The sequence below is a fragment of the Panthera leo genome, chromosome F3, assembly GCF_018350215.1.
Source record: "Panthera leo isolate Ple1 chromosome F3, P.leo_Ple1_pat1.1, whole genome shotgun sequence".
NCBI classification, from domain to species: domain Eukaryota; kingdom Metazoa; phylum Chordata; class Mammalia; order Carnivora; family Felidae; genus Panthera; species Panthera leo.
This window is the reverse complement of record NC_056696.1, coordinates 7,555,746-7,577,179: the sequence shown is the minus strand read 5'-3', so window position 1 is coordinate 7,577,179 and position 21,434 is coordinate 7,555,746. Positions and strand designations below refer to the sequence as shown.

At 39.5% G+C, this 21,434-nt stretch overlaps 1 long non-coding RNA gene across 1 annotated transcript; it reads left to right on the top strand.

Annotated features, from left to right (window-relative positions):
• The first annotated feature begins 4,231 nt into the window (after positions 1 to 4,231).
• Positions 4,232 to 19,086, top strand: LOC122211909. Its single transcript, XR_006198897.1, has 3 exons — positions 4,232 to 5,563; positions 9,970 to 10,091; positions 19,007 to 19,086. It is a non-coding gene; the product is annotated as an uncharacterized LOC122211909 (long non-coding RNA).
• The last annotated feature ends 2,348 nt before the right edge of the window (positions 19,087 to 21,434 follow it).

The window sequence follows — 21,434 nt, the reverse complement described above, 5'->3', positions numbered from 1 at the left end:
AAATAAACTTTAAAAAAATGCGGGAAAATCACAAGACACTTCCATTCTGAAGATGCAGTGGAGTAAATCACCAGAAACACTTTCTGCTACAAAACACTTGGATAAACTGTATAATACATAACAAAACTATTTCTAATGCACAGTTGAGTTTCTAATAAATTGAGAAAGCTCCAAATATGCAAATGAAGAGGAAGTTGAAACCAGGAGAGGTGAGCATATTTTGTGAAGATATTTTGTTGATCTCAGAGACAAGCAGGGTGGATAGTAGCTACTCCATGGAGACCGGGAAGAAGGTTTTCGGCCTCTGCAAGGCCATAGGGTTGAAACCGAGACTTTTGCATGAAGCTATAATATTTTATATTTTTTCTGCATGTTTAAAATTTTCCAGATAAAAAAGGGTCACCAAGAGTGAACCCTAATGTGAACTATGGACTTTGAACGATCATGTATCCTATGTACTGCTCTGGTGGGGATGTTGATAGTGGTGAAGGCAGTTGGGCAGGGTGGAGGTGGGGGAAGGGTATACGGGAACTCTGTACTTTCTGCCTAATTTTTCTGTGAACCTAAAACTGCTCCAAAAATTAAGGTCTGTTAAAAGAAGAGAAATTGGGTTCTGGGTTTCCTGGCAGAAGTAGGTTTAAGATCTCTCTGGAGGAAAAATATAGGCAGTACCAAATTCTCACAGTTATGTGCTCACAATCGCATAGTGACAGATATGAAAAGACAAGCCCACATGAGAATCACCAGACATAACGACTGAGATCAGAGCCTTAGAATCTCAAATAATACAATGACTTACTATAGTATAGAAAATAAATAAGCTTTATATTATTAAAAATTAAAATAAGAAATTAGAGCATAAGAAAGAAACTATTTGCTTTTTAAGGGAAAAATGTATTTTAAAAGGAATGAAACTTCAAGAAAAAAATTAAAACCCCAATAATGTAAAAAGTAGATTAGACACACAGCCAAAGAGATAGTTTTTATACCTGAGGACAGATCTGTATGACTATCCAGAAAATAGCACAAGGAAAAAAATATACAGAAAATGTAAAAAGAATACAGAGAATAACAATAAGAATTCTTATATACTGTGGATAGGAGCAGAACTTGGTACAACCACTTGGAAATACAATTTGGTAAGGGTGCCTGGGTGGCTCAGTCAGTTACCCGTCCAACTTTGGCTCAGGTCATGATCTCATAGCTCATGAGTTCAAGCCCCACATTGGGCTAGTGCAGAGCCTGCTTGGGGTATTCTCTCTCTCTCTCTCTCTCTCTCTCTCTCCCCCCCTCTCTCTCCCCCCTGCTCTCACTCTAAATAAATATATAGACTTAAAAAATGCAATTTGGCAAAATCTAGTTAAATTGAAGAAGCACACATTCTCTACCTAAAATTTTCCTCTTAAAATATGCCTGTGGGTGCTGAGGTTCACGGCTTGGATCCTGCCCCTTAGGACTCAGGCACTAATTTCGTCTCAGGAAATTGCTCTTATTGAAGGGAGCTGCCTCACCCAACAATAATCACCTGCTGGGGACAGCCAATATCCAACTTGGGGATCTAGAGTCCAAAACTTGCCTTGGGACAATTTGAATGTCCACATCAGCTGCAGAGCTGAGGCTTCTTTTGTAAGTACATCTCAGTGTAATATTTTTCTCTACTCAGTCCTGTTTCATTCGATTCCTTGCATGTATTGTTCCAAAGAGCACCGCATAGTAGCATCTTCTATATGTAAATGTCAGTCTCCTTCCTAAAGAACCAAATTGAGACAATACCCTAGAGTGAAACCCATCCAAACTGCACCAAGATTCATAGACAAGTTCATTGCAGCAATGGTGGAAACATGGGAACAACAAAAAAGGTCATCTACAAAAAAATGGATAAATGAACTTTATATATTTGTGCAATGTTATAATGTAAAATGTCATTAAGCACCTACTAGGTGTTAGCTGGCAGGTATGCATCAGTGAGCAAAACAAAAGTCTCTGCCTTAATGGAACTTACTTCTAGTCTGGGAGAGGAAAAACTATAGATAGAAGATGATAGATAGATAGATAGATAGATAGATAGATGATAATGGATGGATGGATAGATAGATGATAGAAAGATAGGTAGATAGATGATAGATAGATGATAGATAGAATGTTAAAAGGTTCTAAGTGCTTATGAGAAAAAAAGCTAAGAGTGGGGGCTATATTTTTTGTAAATGTAATCAAGGTAAGCCTCACTAAGAAGGTGGCATTTGAGCAAAATTTGACAGGAGTAAGACATTGGTTAAAAGGCTATCCAAGGGAAGAGCATCCTGGGCAGAGGTCCAGAATATCAGGTGTAAAGGTCCTGAGGAAAGATCCTCACTGGTTTGTTAAAGTAAGGAAGCCAGAGCAGCTAGAGAGGAGTAAGGGAGAGGACTGGAAGACAGGGTATGATTAGATCATGTGAAGATTTCTTTGACTTTGTGTGTGGTGGGAAGATGTGTGAGGGCTTTGAACACGTAAGTGGAGTGATGCATTTTAGGTTTTGAGAAGGATGATGCTGCTGAAAATGGACAGCAGGGGGCAATGGGAATCAGGGGCCACAATTGGAGGCTATTGCAATAATGCAGGCAGCAGATGGTGGTGGCTTAGACAAGGCTGGTAGCAATAAAATGGTAAGAAGTGGCTGGATTCTGGAGGTTCGTTGAAGGTGCAACCATGGGATTCACTAGTTACCTGGTGTGAGAAGTGATGAAAAAGAGTTCAGGAAGGACACCAAGGTGGTCATCCTGATCAATAAAAGGTATGGACTGCCATGAACTGAAATGGCAATGGCTGTGGGAGACATACACTTGTAAGAAAAGGAATCAGAAGGTTGGCTTTGAACACGGTACACCTGAGATACCCATTATACACCCAAGGAGATGTGTCTAACATGCAAATGGATTTAGGAGTCTGCAGCTCAGGGACGAGTCTGGGTGAGAGACACAAATGGAGGCTTCATCAGTAAGTGGATGGCATTTAACGTCGTGAGATTGGATGAGCTCATGCAGGTAATTAGTTTATATAGAGAACAACAAGGAAGTACAAGGGGTGAGCCCTAGACACAAATCTATATATTTGTAACTATCAATAAGTAACTCTCCATAATGATACTCTCAGTGCCTAAAATATTGAGGGCTTCGTAAGTAGGTACTCAGTAAGTATTTAGCAAATCAATAAGTGGAATGAATGAACAAAGGAACAAATATTGGGTTTCTGCATACATTTATGTTTGAAGAAAATGCTTTTATTTCTTTCTTTTAGAGTTGAAAAAACCACTGTACTTAAGAACTGTATATCAAGGGACACTGGTTTTATTTGAAACATTCCAATTTAATAAAAATTTACTTATGTATTAATTAGAACTAGTTAGAACTGCAAATATGTTGCAAAGAAAAATAATAGCCATGAGACCAGAGGACCAGATCAAAATAAGGAATCAGTAACATTACCAAATATCACATAGTTCAAAAGGACTGGAAAATGTTCCCTTGCTTAGATAATGGGGAGGTCATTGATAATGTCAGCAAGAAATGTTTCCAGTTAAATAAATGAGAACCCCTAGGATTTAACTAAAATTGGGAGAATCATGGCTGTAAGTGGAAAGAGAAAGATCAATTGATGGCTAGATCTGGAAGATAAAGATCATGTCTCTGTGCTGCTGGAAATGAATTCAGAGAGAAGAGGCTAATGCCAGAAGAAAGGGAGTCATTGATAAAATTACTAGTTGTTGATGAGGGAGGGGTAAAGCCTGGTGAAATTTGCTTTATCTCAGAAAAGGAAAGAGTAACTTACACAAAGTAGTTCAGGAACATTTCTTTAAAGAGATGATCAGGAACTTAGAGAATATTTTCTCTAGGAAGAAGGAGGAGTGTGACACAAGTGAGAAGGAGGGAGTAGAAGAGGAGATTTGAAAAGAAGAGTGAATTTTTTTAAAGATTTTTTATTTTTAAGTAATCTCCATACCAGATGTGGGGCTCGATTGAACTCACAACCTTGAGATCAAGTCGCATGTTCCACCAACTGAGCTAGCCAGGTGTCCCAAGAATGGTGACTATTTTGAACAGATCACAGAAGGAACTGTCTAGGAACTCCCCTGAGGGCTGCTAGGCATTGCCGAGGGTGTACCTGTGATCAGAGACAATGACATCATAATAGCAGCAATTCACATAAATTTTGATGTTCTTCAGAAATCTTTAGCAACATGGATGGAGGAGCAGAGATGACAAGTGTTTGGATTGGAGGTTAGACCAAGGGTAGCTGAATCTCACAGGATTAACAGAGTAGTTCAAATGACAAACCACTGGATCGAGGAAAATGTGAAGATTTGAAAGTGTTTGCTAACTTGGAGGAAAAAAATGAGGCGACAAGGACTAAAATTTGTGTGAGATTGATTAGCAGATAAGATGGGAAATGAGACTGGGAGAACTGGAAATGTGAGAGATTGTCATCTTATATATGATATTGCAGATCAGATCTTCAATGAGGGCAAAGTTCTGCACGATGATGGAATATGGGAGTCCTCAGATGGGCTGGTGGATTCAAGATGGAAGATAATGATGTCAAAGAGGTCAAATTTCTGTAGGGATTTTGGATGAACCATTTAGTTCCAACACCCACATCCACATGGGCAGTGGCAGGGCTAGTAGCACGGAGGGCATTGTTGCTAGAGAAGACAATGGTCTTGGAAGGATGAGTCAGGGATCAGGAATCTTCAAGCTCTTTGGGAATGCCTACACAGAGAGAGAAGTTTGCATAGTCTAATGGAGTTGGGGACATAAGGCTATCGGGTTAATTGGCCTCAAAGATCAGAATGGAATCTGATGTCAAGTTGCTTGGTACAAGCACATGCTGAAGTCCAAATTTCTGTCAGAGGCCTAATGTATCTTCCCAAGCTTCCAAGAGGAAGTTTGTCAAATGGTCTCTTGTGGCCTTGGCAAAGATCCAACAGTTGGAAGGGACACATGGGAGAAAGGAAGTCAGAGCACTCACTGCACACCAAACACTGTGCACAGCACTTAACAGTGATTATCTCATGTAATCCTAACAGTCTGTCTATAAAAATAACTATTATTCTTATCCCCAAGAAACCCTAAAGGGAGTTGAAGTTAGAAGACCGGAAACAATTCACAAAGATCATGCAGCTATTAAGTGATGGGACTGAACTTTGAACCAAAGTCTTTATACTCCAAAGCCGAACACTTCTTTCACCATACACATAAAAGTCATGCGATTCAGGAGTTATTGAATGGGCACACATCCCTGAATGAGCCCTGACTGGCTCAAGGCAAATCTTAGAGTCCCTTCACTTCAACCAAGGTGATTGGCTCAGGAGTTGGCACAAGCTCCAGGAAGGCCAATCAAGACCATTTACATTCATGGCCACGACTCAGCTTGTGTCCTGCTAGACCCAATAGATTACAGCCCCAGAAGCTTCTGGAAGGACCACAGAAGAGCAGACTGTCTCAGTTCAGAGACTGGGCTAAGAAACCCAGAGAGAACACCAGCAGGGTGGAATTGAAAAATGGAAAGAGAGAAAGGCGGCTGGCATGTATGTTTTGAGTCTAAATTAAGTCTTGTTTTTGAAATCTACATCTTTTCAGTTATGTGAGACAGTAAATTACCTTTTTTCTTTTCCTAAGCCAGTTTTGTTTTGTTTATTTTGTTTTTTTTTTTTTACTTTTTTTTTCCTAAGCCAGTTTTGATAAGAGTTCTTAACTGATTCAATACCAAAATATAAAATATAAGCATTTGTAAGCAAACCATGATCTTAAGAGTAAACTTGACTGTGAGAACAGACCTGTTTCCCTGTCAACATCTCATTCTTGGTTTCCCACCCCTCTACTCTGAGAATATCTAAAGAGTCTATGGATAGCACCATTTTTTTCTTTTAGGAGTAGGGAAATCCAAAACCTAGCAGTCACTTGTCTTCCTTTTCATCCAGGCCCTCCTCCTCAGACACTTGAAGGTCTCAAAGTCAAACACGACATGAAATCACAAGGAGTTTCTCCTTGGCACTTTGCTGACTTCTTGGCAACAGACTCATATCTCTCTGAAAATGTGAATTTATCACACAGACTTGGAGAGGGCTTGTTTAGAAGAGGATGAAGCAATAATAAAGCTAATATGTGGGATGGAGTGAGGTGCAAATGTTAGCTTCATTTGGTGCAACGTGTCCTTAAATGTACTTTGTTAGTCTTAAATTTAAAAGGGGGAGGGGGAGGAAGGAGAAGAAACGGGAATCTCTCCAGGAGAAACGTTCTTAATCTTGGATGATATTTCTCTTTTAAATAGATAAAAGTTTCAGATATTCTAAACATATTCTCAATTTTGAAACTGTCTATGTAGAAATATACTTATCCAAAATTTGGATTTTCAGGGGAAGAAGATCACAAAGCTTGGTCAGTATTTGTTAATGGTTCTTGTATTACTTTTCAGGCAATCAGGACGTGTGAGTTGTGCCCTGGCTGTTTAGTTCATAGGTTGAGAGAAAGCCCTTCTCTTGTGTTATAATGGAGTAATTACCTTAAGTTACATACAGCCTCTAGAAACATAAGAACTGTGACAACAGAATTTTTCAGTGGGTCAACAGTAGCTTGGCAGATGGGAAGCAGAGATAATTTAATTTTAAGGAGGTAAAACTTGAGCTAATACTTGGAGGGAGATGCAATAAGACAAACGAGGTGTACTTGAGCCATCTGTCACCTTAAGGGGTCAATCCAGGGAGATCCTGGAGCCGGAGGTGGAACTAGGGTTCTTTACCCATCTTTGGCAATGTCTCTCATGCTTCTGCTTCCTGCTCCCACCACTCTGGCCTAGAGCATGGTTGTTTATGGAGCAGGTGAGCATCCTGAACTCTGCCATTGCCCCTGGCCGTGTAGTCCCTTCCAGGAAGCTCACAGGGCACAGTACCACCACAGAGGTTACAAACTGACAGGATGTATGGATGATCTCTGATGCTTAGTAATATAAATATTTAAGCAGCTAATAAGGACACAGAGGTACTGATTTGGATAACGAGGTGCCAGGAGGGAATGTGAGGACCAGCATTCAGAAACATGGTTCCCCGGAGTCCCTCAAAGCCAGAGATGCACTCAAACTGATGGACAGCTTGCAGGACGCAGACTCTGGGTCTGGAGAGCCTGCTGTTGCAATTGTCCTCATCGTTTCCAGGGGACGATTGCTAGAAATTGGTGAGGGTCCTCGCAGAATCAGGTCGACTATTACCCCTACTCATACTTGTGACATGGATCTTCTGCTGAACATTTGTGTGGGACACGTTTCATCAGGGGTCTATCCTCAGGTGTGTGATTTGGCTTTTCGTTCCTTCCAGGCTTGGATCTGGAGTGAGAAGCGTGAATTCTGGTTCCTGCCTTTTCTCCCCTAAAAGCTTATAAAAGAGGGGCGTCTGGGTGGATGAGTCAGTTAAGCATCCAACTCTTGGTTTCAGCCCAGGTCATGAGCTCACAGTTTGTGGTTCAAGCCCCACATCGGGCTCTGTGTTGACAGTGAGGATCCTGCTTGGGATTCTCTCTCTCCCTCTCTCTCTGCCCCTCCCCCACTCACTCTCTCTGTCTCAAAAATAAATGAATAAACATAATTTTTTTTAATAAAAAAATAAAAGCTTATAAAACAGCTGCACCTGGTTCCATCTCTCCCTCAGCACCAACAGTGTGTGTCCACTCAAGACAGCATCCACAGATCTGCAGAAGAGAAGCACATTTCTCTCTTATTATATATACATATATTTTTGCTGACTCAAATATTTATAAATAGACACTACAAATAGATCTAAGTCCAGTAAAACATTATTAAATCCCTGGCTTTGCCCTTCCACATTCTTGCCTAGAACATGTTGTATGTTTTGAATTATAATTGAAATTTGGTTAAATTTACAAAGTATTTTTTAAGCATCCTGATATTTCTTTGTTTTAAGGCTGATTACATGTTTATTGAGATGGCTGTGACCCCCAGAAGATGAGTAAAAATACATTAAATCACTTCTTTTATTTAAATATTTCTTGGGGCACCTGGGTGGCTCAGTTGGCTGGGCGTCTGACTCTTGATTTCAGCTCAGGTCATGATCTCATGGTTGTGGGATCAAGCCCCTCAGCAGGCTTGGTGCTGAACGTAGAGTGTGCTTAAGATTCTCTCTCTTTCTCTCTGTCTCTGTCCCTGCCCTACTTGCACTCGCGCACACTCTCTCTTAAAATTTAATGCTATATATATTTCTTGAACACTTACCATCTTTATAAAATGCATTCAAAGCATTCCAAAAGCATGTCAAATACAATGATTTTATCCTGTTTTTACAGAGAGAATGCCTGCATACATAGTTGAGGTAGACTGACTCAGCTCCTATGCCAATTCCTTGACCAAAATCTTTGGGCAGGAAGGCGGGGGCAGGGGGCAGATGAAGTCCCAGACTTTGTCTATAGAAATTGGTCCTAGCATCATAGGTGAAGTCTCAGCCTTTAAAAATGCCAAGATACCACTTTTGCTTTCTGTGTTTTGGTGCAACTAACATACTTAACATTCAGAAAAGTACAAGATGGATACAGATAGACAGAGATGGGAGTGCAGATTAGTTTCAGATATAGATGCTTATGCACAGAAAATGAAGAGAGCATCTACAGCAAAATAGCAGTCTCTGCGTTCTCTCCGGGGTATCTCTGGGTGTTGTGATCAACTTGTGTTTCCTACCTTTGCTTTTTTGGCTTTTATACATTTTCAGTGCATACTTTCAGAATCAACTTTTTAAACTTGCTCCTCTTTTCCTTCCCTCCCCTTTCTTTTCCAAACAACCCAGTCCCCGAGCTGTTTGTGAAGCCAGAACAGGATAGGCTGGTAGGGGTGGATGGGCCATAGTGCCTCAAAGCAAGGTATCAAAGCCCATGTGCTGAGGAGGGCATCACATAGGAAAAGCTGGAGCCCAAGCAAGGAAAGGGGATTGTCCATGAGGTGGGCAGTGTGATGTGAAGAGTCAGAGTCCCAACAAGGACAGAAGGGCACCTCTGCAGAGGACAGTCTCATATTGGGCATCAGAGCTTGAGTGGGGTGAGGGGGTGTCCATACTAGGGGACCAGACCTGTGTGGGTCAGGAGACTAAGCAGCATCAGGAAGGCATCCTCACAAAGGGGCAGGCTGGCAGGGACTGTTGGATTCTGGGCAGATTGAGAAGGGTGTTCATGCATGGGTGTAGCCTGACACCATATATGAAAGACCAAGGAGGTAGCAAAGGTATCCATGTGGGTGGGAAAGAGGCTGGGGGAGTTGGGAGCCTAGAACTGAGCATCTGAAACCAAGTGGGGTGAGGAGGGCTCAACATAAGTTGTCCTATTTGTCCCTGAATCATGTAATGCCTTGACAGCACTAATATCTCAGCATCTAGATTTTCTCTCTCCCCAAAGAAGGAAAGGACACCTGGGCTAATGTTAATATGACATTGATGCCATTAGAAAAGAAAATTTGCCAAAAAAGTTATGTTATGTCATAAAATTTTTGAAGTTTGAAAAAAAAAAGCTGTCACTTTTCATCTGGTTTTATCGGTCACAGGCTCTCCCTTATCTCCCTGGACTTCTCAGCTGTGTCTATGTGAGGAGGCTGTGAGCTCACTTCTGTTACTCTTCACATTCACAGGCAGAACAAAGGCAATTTTGATGCCTGATTCACCCCCACAGGGCTCTGATACGGGAGTCGGACCTCAGCAAATGTAAAATTCAGCAAACACAAGACAAGCATGCTACCGTCCTTGATTCTCACGTCCATCACAGATAGTAGTAATTGGGCAAATACTCTCCTACACCAGGAACCAATGCCTCAGAATATTTTTCCACACAAGACAAATTTTCCATTACCAATCAATAGAAGTTGATACAAGAGATAAAATTTATTTGCTAACCTTGATATAAAAATAATTGAAGTTCTTGCTTAACATGACATGTGTCTTATATTTAGGCAAAGAAAGTGTAGCAAGAAATCAAAATTCACTCAATATGTGTGGGGAAGAGCAACGTGGGGACTAACCAGTGTGAAAATATTTAGAAACCCTCGAATTTTGGCATATGGCTCTTTCTAAAGTAAGTATTCACCCTACCCAGCCCCGAGAAATTTTTAAGTGACCACTTGGCTTACCCTGGAGGAATACAATAATTAAGGGAACCAGAACCACCTGAAGGTTTCACATTATGTCAAGGGCAAAGCCCACACAATTTCCCTAGGAGCACATTGGCCTTTTCTAACACCAATGATTTGATAGCCTCACAACACGCAAGGAAGGGGCTCCTTCTGGCACAACCATTTGTTTCAAAGCCCTAGGGGGCATAGCAACATGCAGGGGCTTAGGAGAAAGAAAACATGCAAAATTACATGACCGATTCTCTTTGTGAAATGCAAGAGAATGCATGTAAATAGCATTAAAGGTTTGAGTAATAATGGCAATTGCTAACATTTATGGAGATCTTCTAACGGTCTGGGCACTCTGCAAAGTATTTTACGAGCACTATCTCATTTAATACACAAACAACGCTTTGACGTAGGTAGTTTTTATCTTGGAAGCCCTTATCCTTATATAAAACTTATAAACTCCTTATCCTTATATAAAACTGTCCCTATACACCATGCAAAAATGCAGTGAAGACAAGGGATATTTCAGAGGATGCAAACGCAGATGACATTTGAGATATTAAAACTCAATTGCTCACAAAATTAGGCATTTCTTTGGAAAGCTTTCATTTGTCATTGAAAATTAAATAGTAACTCATGTAAGTCTGTCAGTTGGCAAAAGAAAATGATAAACACTGTCTTCAAGAAGGAAAATATTCTCACGGGGCAAATGGAAAACTGTGGTAGCTAACTTAACCATCAGCTGAAAGGAAGGGAAATGAAGTGAGCTTCAGGATTTACAGCAATGCTCTATTAAATCTTGGTCAATTGAAGGCACACTGCAGAAGCAGAACTCCCTAGAGCCAGGGGAGAAGGAGCCAGCTCTCACTCTTCAACTGGCTTATAACTTAGTCTGGGAATCAAACAGGTGGAACAATATGAGGATAAAACTGTGTGTTGAGCAGAGCAAAGGAATAAATACCAAAACAAGTCAAATTCAAGTTCTGAAGGATGCAAACCCAAAGCGTGCTCAGTCATTCTGTGTGATCCACGGTTCCAACAGAAGTGGAGTTTGAGCCAGATTATGTTCTAGGACGGACGTGAATGAGGATCAGAGCAGAAAAGACAAGTATCGGGAAAGGAGCGATCAAAGGCATGAGGAGGGAACTGAGTGGTTTAGTCATTTGAGCTCTGGACTCTTGATTTCAGCTCAGGTCATGATCCCAGGGTTGTGGGATTGAGCCGCACTTTGGGCTCTGTGATGAGCATGGAGCCAACTTAAGATTCTCTCTCTCCCTCTGCCCCTCTCCCCTGCTCGCACTCTCTCTCTCTCTCTGAAATAAGAAAATAAATTTTGAAAACTAAAGAAAAAAAAAAGAATTCCAAGATACTGTAAATTCTGCACTCCTTTCAAGGAGTGCTGGAAGTACTCTGCAAATATTAACTCATCTAATCCTCACAATAATTCAATGTCATCAGTCAGGAAGTATCATTCATCCCATTTTAAGTGAGGAAATTGAAACACAGAGTTGAATGAACTTGATGTCACCTAGGTGGAGTGGGAGGAATAAGTTTAGGAATTCCCTGAGCTTGCATCAATGGGTTAACAAGGTTTAGGATGAAAGCATCCAAGATTAGGTAATCAGGGCTAGGTAATCAGGGCAGAAACACCCCCAATATAGAACAAAGGCATAAAAGAATAGGAAGTCACAGGATGAAAGCATCCAAGATTATTATTCAGGGCAGAAGTGCCCAAACTTAGTACAATAGCAGAAAGTTGATTTCACAGGAGAGAAGGACCAGAATAGGTAAACAGGTAAACAGGGCTATAGACCACAGCAGGGTGAAGTTGCCTGGAGGAAGGGAGCTAATCGGCAAAAGAAAAGTGCCTTGTTGACCCTGAGGTAGTACGCTCTATCTGTCTTATCCCCTAGGCAAGCTAAGATAAACAGACATGGTGCCTCATGCTTGTCCTAAACAACCATCTACCCTGCACTGGGATTTTGTTTTGTATTGACCTAAACCCCTAACACTGCATATCTTTGAAACCCCCTTTTTTTCACACACATAAATTAATATTCACAATTTCATTGTCTGTTTGTGCACGTCCATCACATTTGTAAGCCTTCTGATCCTAATAAAAACAAAGCAAGGACCCTTATTTGGAGCTCTTGTCTCCTCCTGGACATTAGCCTCTCTTGCATTTTAATTCTGTGCCCGCTCTCTTGCTGGATAAGAGAGAACTCCAGACCCAGAGGGTATGACAGTGGAAGTGGTAGAACTGAAAGGCAGGTACAGGCAGAATGCAGTGGTCTTAACCACTCTCTTTGGTTGCCATTCTGCTTGGTTACACATCAGAAACAGGACATAATCATTTGGTCCCAGGGGGTTGCATTTCTGGTACCACATTATGGGAGGGTTTTTGTTATTTTTTTTAAGTTTATTTTTTTTATTTTGAGAGAGACAGAGAGTGATCAGGGAAGGAGTAGAGAGAGAGGGAGAGAATCCCAAGCAGACTCTGAGCTGTCAGCACAGAGCCTCACATGGGGCTTGATCCCACAAACTGTGGGATCAAGACCTGAACCAAAATCAAGAGTTGTACACTTAACTGACTGAGCTACCCAGGGGTGCTAGGTTTTTGTTATTATTTAAAGCCCATCCATCAAAATCAAAGAGAATCTGTTAGGGGCTAAATTGTGTCCTGAAATTCTTACGTTGACATTTTTATCCCCAGTACCTCAGAATGTGACTGTATTTTGAGATAAGGTCTTTAAAGACCTAATCCCTGGAACTTGAAAATGTTACTATATTTGGGAAAAAGTTCTTTGCAGATGTAATTAAGGATCCTGAAGATCGTCCTGGATTGTCCAGGTGGGTCCTGCATGCCTTTACCAGTGTCTTATAAGACAGAAAGAAAGATGAGGGCACCTCAGTAGGCTGGGCATCCAACTTCAGCTCAGGTCATGATCTCACAGCTCATCAGTTTAAGCTCGTGAGTTCAAACCCCCGCACCAGCTGTGCTGGTCAGCTGTGCTGACAGCTCGGAGCCTGGAGCCTGCTTCAGATTCTATGTCTCCCTTCCTCTCTGCCCCTCCCCTGCTCATGCTCTGTCTCTCTCAAAAATAAATAAACATTTTAAAAAGTTATAAAAATTGACAGAGGGAAAGAGAACCTCCAGAGAAGGTGAGAACCTGCCAACACCTTGATTTCAGACTGCAAGCCTCCAGAACTATGACTGAATAAATGTCTAGTTTTAAGCCACACTGTTTGTGGTAAGTTGTTATAATAGCTATAGGAAATTAGTAGAAAAGTAAGAAATAAACTGTTTTTCCGTGCAAAATGACATTATTTTATATGAATCTACATAAAAACCTACTAGAATCAATAAGTGAACTTAGCAAAGTTTCTGGAAGCAAAGTTAATAGATAGATATCATTTGGATTTTTATATATATTATACACTAGCAAAAACTAATTAGAAAAATTGAATTTTAAGATAATACTGTTTATAATAGTATTAAAAATCATCAAAGTTCTAGAAATAAATCTAAGAAAATATGTGCAAGACTAAGACAAATTACGGTTAAGAGAAATTGAAGAAAATCAAGAGATATATCATGTTTATAGATTGGAAGTTTCATTATCATTATGATATTAATCTCCCCAAAATTGATCTATACATTCAATGAAGTCTCAGTCAAACTTCCAACAGGTTTGTTTCTCATTAAAATTGACAAGCTGATTATAAAATTCACATAGAAATGCAAAAATATCCAGAAAAGCTAAGACTAGAAAAGGAAGACCAAAATTAGAAGATTTAAACTGCCAGACTTTAGGACTGACTGTAGAGCTATAGTAAATAAAGCAATAGAATATTGGTTCAAGATATAAAAACATAAAAGTGGAACAGAATAAGAAAGACCAAAAATAAATCCACATTACAAGGTAATTTGTTACAACAAAGTTGCCAATTCAGTTTAGTAAGAAAGGATAGTCAATAAAAAAATAAATGATGCCAGAGCAATGGTATATCTATATGGAAAAATTATTTTTGACTCCATCTCACCCTATACAAAAAATTAAATTGAGAATTCTCACAGACTTAAATGTGAAAGCTAGATGAGTAAAACTTCTAGAACAAAACAAAGGAGCATATTTTCATGACCTTGGGGATAAACAAAGATTTCTTAAGACACAAAAAGCCCTAAACATCAAGGGAAAATTTTTGACAAATAGAACTTCAATGAAATAAATCAAATCTACATATTAAAGACATCATTAAGAAAGTAAATAGGCAAGCTATAGGCTGAGAAATATAAAATGCATATAAAATGAGGAGATATATATATATATATATATATATATATACACACACACACACACTTTCATATATGTCATATTATCTATACCCTTACAGATTATCTATATTCTCATACATCTATATTTTTATACACACACACATGCACACACACACTAAAGAGCTTATATCCAGAATTCCTACAACTTAATAAGAAAAAGCCCAATTTTTAAAAATATTTTTAAAAATTTTTTTAAAAAAGGCTTAGGCACTTCACAAAAGAGGATATCTAAATGGCAAACAGGCATAGAAAAAGCTCCCAAAAATCAGTCCATATTAGGGAAATGCAAATCAAAATCACAATGGCATACTACTGCCTTCCCAACAGAATAGCTAAATTGAAAAAGAAAATATCGAATTTGGGAAGAACGTGAACAACTGGCAGTCTCTCAAATATTTCTGTGGTCCATGGAAATTGGTTCAACCACTCTGGAAAATTCTTTGCATTATCTACTAACGCCAAACATATGAGTCAGCAGTTTCATTTCTAGATATATACCTGAGAAAAGAGTGGATGTTTCCATCAGGAGCCTAATTCACGAGAGCAAAAGATTGGAAACAACTGAAGTGTCCATCAGCAGGAGAATGGAGAAATGTAATATTCCAAAACCGTCCCGAATTGAGATGAGGACTAGGTATGTGTATTTAACATCCACTAGTCATTGGATGGGTGTTGACCTTAGAAGGGCTGTGACTGGCAAGGTGGCTCTCTTCAGCCAAGGGCAAGTCCCTGAGAGAGACAGTCTAGAGCAACCAACTGGCAAACATCCTGTCACCTGCGGAGATCGAGCTTCTAGCCTGGAAGGGGTGTCTGGGCAGTGGACCACAGCTCCCACTATTCCCAACCAGGTCAGAGCTTATCCACCTGTGGTTCTATAACTTCAGGCTATTCCCAGAAACCCCCAGAAATCTGTCAAGTTGTTTGCAGGTTGTGTAGCCACTGGGGAGCAAAAAACTGTGAAATAAGTTTATTTGCATCCATATTTCGCATTTGAAATGTCAAAATTAATAAATCCTTTAACAAAAATCCTTCCTCATTTTGATAATGATTATATTCTTAAACCATCTGTTTCCACTAAAGAAGCTGAATGAATTAGATTATCTTGGTTATCATTCCAAGGCCCGGGACACCTTGGCTAATATATTTTCATATATAATGTTTTATGTTGTTTAATTTACACTTTTTCTCATTATTAGGTTGATGTATTATATCCCCAAAGTGGCAAAAAGGGATGGCTGGCTCAAAACCGGTGCATTGATGCATGAAAATAGCAATGAAAATAGAACCCAAACACAACAACTCAGAATAGCACAATAAACATGAAGAGGAATAAGAATTCCAGTGCAGTGCACGCTCTGAGACAGGCGAGGGTTTTGTAGCAGCTGATAAGGAAACAGGTGAACAGAGAGCATAATAAGGAAAACACAAACAAGCTTGTATTGGCTACTTGTTTCTAGTGCTTCTGGTGTTCTGTTATGATACATTGTCAAATGTTGGTAGGAAGCCACTGAAGAATTTTTCATCACTTACAAGGACAGTGCCCTGACTTGTGAGTCCATCAAGTTGTCCAGGAATAACTTCAAAATGCTTTTTAGTACAAAATTAATGATTTTAGTCACAGAAAGTAGAGAAAAAACCAAAACCACAAAGTCATCATTCAACGTTGCATTCCTTATAGCAAAAATGGGGCCAGCTTCAGGATGTTGCCAAAAGTCTTACAAAATGGGAGAAAGGTTTATGAAATGATGCTCAGAGAGAATGCAGAACGTGTTGTTGGCACAAATCCTTTTGGAAATGGAACTCTGAGCAAAGTAATGGCATTCAGTGTGGAGAAATAGTCACCATCATATATGTGCAAGAAATATAGTTTGCTTTGGGGACAAACAATCCCACTGTTGTACAAAGCATGAATCAGCACTTGGAAAATGTATAAAACATATAACAGAGGGATTTTTATCTGCTTAGCATTGAAAATCAATGCCATTAAAAGTAGAAATAATCATTTATCAGTCTGATTTTTATATTGAAAAAAAATGTGTGCTGGCACCTTTCCTACCAGACCATCAGTCCTTAGCCTCCTGAATAGAAGTTGTATCTAAGTCTGTAAGTCTCTCTAAGTAAACTTGCTGCTTTATTAACAGACAATGTTTGGGGGTCAGTAATGTGCCTCTTGATCCAGTGTTGAAGAAAATTGTGAAAACTAGTTGAAACAATGTTTCCCTTAGAGTACATCTTTGTAGGTGCTGGGCAAAGAAAGGGCAATAAGGATAAGACCTTGCCAACTACTAAGGGCAAAATGACCATGAGAGTTTCTGAAATGAGAGGAGAAATAAGAAAACATTTTTTCATGACATGGCAATTGTAGTAAAGGCAATTTCTGCTCTCTCGAGTGGCTCAATTGAAGAAATTAACTCAGCAATATATGTGGTGTCATAAATAACCTGCACATAGCACTCTCAACAATAGCCAAATTATGGAAAGAGCCTAAATGTCCATCAACTGATGAATGGGTAAAGAAATTGTGGTTTATATACACAATGGAGTACTGTGTGGCAATGAGAAAGAATGAAATATGGCCCTTTGTAGCAACGTGGATGGAACCGGAGAGTGTGATGCTAAGTGAAATAAGCCATACAGAGAAAGACAGATACCATATGGTTTCACTCTTATGTGGATCCTGAGAAACGTAACAGAAACCCATGGGGGAGGGGAAGGAAAAAAAAAAAGAGAGGTTAGAGCGGGAGGGAGCCAAAGCATAAGAGACTCTTAAAAAATGAGAACAAGCTGAGGGCTGATGGGGGGTGGGAGGGAGGGAGGGTGGCTGATGGGTATTGAGGAGGGCACCTTTTGGGATGAGCACTGGGTGTTGTATGGAAACCAATTTGACAATAAATTTCATATATTTAAAAAAAATAATAAAAAAATAAATAACCTGCACATATTACATCACAATTTTGATCAGGAATTATAAGAAGTCCAACTAATGATCTCTTTAACAAATGGTGCTGGGAGAACTGGACAGCAACATGCAGAAGGTTGAAACCAGATCACTTTCTCACACCATTCACAAAAATAAATTCAAAATGGATAAAGGACCTGAATGTGAGACAGGAAACCATCAAAACCTTAGAGGAGAAAGCAGGAAAAGACCTCTCTGACCTCAGCCGTAGCAATCTCTTACTTGACACATCCCCAAAGGCAAGAGAATTAAAGCAAAAATGAATTACTGGGACCTTATGAAGATAAAAAGCTTCTGCACTGCAAAGGAAACAATCAACAAAACTAAAAGGCAACCAACGGAATGGGAAAAGATATTTGCAAATGACATATCGGACAAAGGGCTAGTATCCAAAATCTATAAAGAGCTCACCAAACTCCACACCCGAAAAACAAATAACCCAGTGAAGAAATGGGCAGAAAACATGAATAGACACTTCTCTAAAGAAGACATCTGGATGGCCAACAGGCACATGAAAAGATGTTCAACGTCGCTCCTTATCAGGGAAATACAAATCAAAACCACACTGAGATATCACCTCACGCCAGTCAGAGTGGCCAAAATGAAGAAATCAGGAGACTATAGATGCTGGAGAAGATGTGGAGAAACGGGAACCCTCTTGCACTGTTGGTGGGAATGCAAATTGGTGCAGCCGCTCTGGAAAGCAGTGTGGAGGTTCCTCAGAAAATTAAAAATAGACCTACCCTATGACCCAGCAATAGCACTGCTAGGAATTTACCCAAGGGATACAGGAGTGCTGATGCATAGGGGCACTTGTACCCCAATGTTTATAGCAGCACTCTCAACAATAGCCAAATTATGGAAAGAGCCTAAATGTCCATCAACTGATGAATGGATAAAGAAATTGTGGTTTATATACATAATGGAATACTACGTGGCAATGAGAAAGAATGAAATATGGCCTTTTGTAGCAACGTGGATGGAACTGGAGAGTGTGATGCTAAGTGAAATAAGCCATAAAGAGAAAGACAGATACCATATGGTTTCACTCTTATGTGGATCCTGAGAAACTTAACAGAAACCCATGGGGGAGGGGAAGGGGAAAAAAAAAAAAGAGGTTAGAGTGGGAGAGAGCCAAAGCATAAGAGACTGGTAAAAACTGAGAACAAACTGAGGGTTGATGGGAGGTGGGAGGGAGGGGAGGGTGGGTGATGGGTATTGAGGAGGGCACCTTTTGGGATGAGCACTGGGTGTTGTATGGAAACCAATTAGACAATAAACTTCATATATTGAAAAAAAAATAAAATTCCCAGCAGCAACACGAAAAAAAAAAAAAAAGTCCAACTAATGAATGAAATAAGTCAATTGCTAAGAATTCAACTCTATCCCAATATTTTTATATTTTATTTCACTTATTAGAGGAAGAAATTAATCATGGACCATGGAAAAATGTAAGACCACATCTAAATATCTGAGGAAAATATCATTTTAACTTCCAGAACAGTATGCAATCAGTGAGTTCATTCGTAATCTATGTTCTCCTCTCTCCCTAATTATACTTTTGAATTTTCTAGTGTTTCACTGTGACCAGATCTCAGCACTGACAGCCACCAAGTACTTGCAACCCTTCTAGAGGACATATTGTGAATTTGGCATTTCTAATTTAGAAGAAATAAAACGTCTAAATAAGAAGTGGACGTGGAATTCGATCTATGGCTCACATTCCTTGCCCTAAAACTCTATAGACTTACCTGGGTTAAAGTTGAAAACATCGTCTCACTAATGTGAAATCATATTTATCTTTATTTTAAATAATATAATTTACATATATTTCAAATTTATGATGAATCTTTTAAAAAAATATATGTATACCTAAACTTGTGGTCTGTGTTTGTTTTAAGTCGGTTTATGGACATCATAAGCTAATGAGAGCCACTAACTGAGGGTAATTCTGAAATTATGGCACAAAGGCAGCTGTCTTCAAAAAGACCAGCCCTGGACAAGAATAAGAGCCAGCACAATGAGTTCCTTCCCTCCTGTATGAGTTCAGCTATGTAAAGTCTTTGGGGGTAGTGTCTGGCACATAGTAGGTGTTAAGAAGAAAATCTGTGTCTACTTCCTCTCATCCCTGGCACCAACTATTTATCTGATTTCATTAGAAGTGAGATGGAGAACACTTTGTTCCTTATTCTGAGCAGATACTTTGCATGGATCTATCAAAGTCGTGAACCATGCCACCTCAATGAGATTAGAGATGCTGTAATTGCCAAAATACCCAGTTTTCATTTCCTTTCTAGTTATATGGAGGCTGTGCTTCCCAGGCCCCAGTGAAGGTGGACAGAGCTGGGTACTGAGATGTGAGCACAAGTGTTGTGTGTCAAAGGCCCTGCCTGCATCAATCTCTAGTCTTCTTTGTTTTGGTTTTTGTTTTTGTTTTTGTTTTTTGTGCTTTCTCTTCTCATGGTTATAAATGTTGTTTGTTTGAGGTATCAATGTACCCATCAGCCTGGGTCGCCGAGTCACAAGAAATTACCTTTTGCTCTATTAAAAAAACTGAGATTTCTACAACAACATGGATAGACCTTGAGGGTATTATGCTAAGTGAAATGAGTCAGAAGAAGAAAGACAAACACAATTGATCTTATGGAATCTGAAGGTTAGGGGTGCCAAATCCCACCCTCCCCACGCTGTCAAAACAACTCATGTAACTTTGACTCTCCAAAAACTTAGCTATTCATAGCCTACAGTTGGCTGGATGCCTTAACACATATTTTGTATGCTATATGTATTATGTAATATATTCTTAACAATTCAGTAAATTAGATTAAAGAAAATGTTATTAAGAAAATCATAAGGAAAAGAAAATACATTTATAGTACCGTAGCATATTTATCAAAAACTAATCCATATTTTACAAAAATCCACGTATAAGTGCACCTGTACAGTTCAAACCATTGTTGTTCAAGGGTCATCCATACTGTGTGATCTCACTTATGTGTGGAGTCTTAAAAAAAAAAAAAACTCATAGATACAGAGAACAGGTTGGTAGTTACCAGAGGTGGGGTAGGAGGTTGGCAAATGGGTGAAGGGGGTCAAGAAGTACAGACTTCTGGGGTGCCTGGGTGGCTCAGTCGGTTGAGTGTCCGACTTTGGCTCAGGTCATGATCTCACAGCTCATGAGTTCAAGCCCTGCATCAGGCTCTGTGCTGACAGCTCAGAGCCTGGAAGCTGCTTCGGATTCTGTGTCTCCCTCTCTCTCTCTACCCCTCTACCCCGTTCATGCTCTGTCTCTGACTCAAAAATAAATAAACATTAAAAAAAATTTTTAAGAGGTACAGACTTCCAGTTATAAGATAAGCGAGACCTGGGGGTATCATGTGGGCATGGTGAAGCTAGTTAACAATGCTGCACTGTATATTTGAAAGTTACTAAGAGTGTGGATCTTAAAAGTTCTCATCACAAGAAAGAAATGCATACATGTGGTGGTAGACATTAATTAAACCTACCGTGATAATCGTTTTGCAATATATACATGCACCAAACCATTATGTTGTAGCCCCGAAAGTAATTGTTGTATATCAATTACATCTCAATCTTTTTAAGAAAGAAAGAAAATCAATAGATAAATAATTAAATGGTTTCTTGTTTTAAAAAGAGAAACTGAAATTTGAAGTTTATTTTGTTACCATATTATAATATTGTGTATTCTAACTTACAGGCAGTTGCTCTCATTTAGGGAGAATTTAGGGAGAATATTTATAAGCATATAAGCATTTAGGGGGACCCATTCCCCCTAAAAAAAAACCCAAATTCCTAATAACAGTCCTCCAACCTCCTCTTGATCCCAACACTAAACTCAGACCCTAGGGCTCTGATGTATAAGGTAGAGACAAACTTTTGTTCTTCTGGGGGGAAAAAAAGTATTGATTTCTACTAACTTACAACTTTATAGATCTGCAGGTGTGATGAACACCTGTCTTTTTCAAATCACCTCCATTTTAA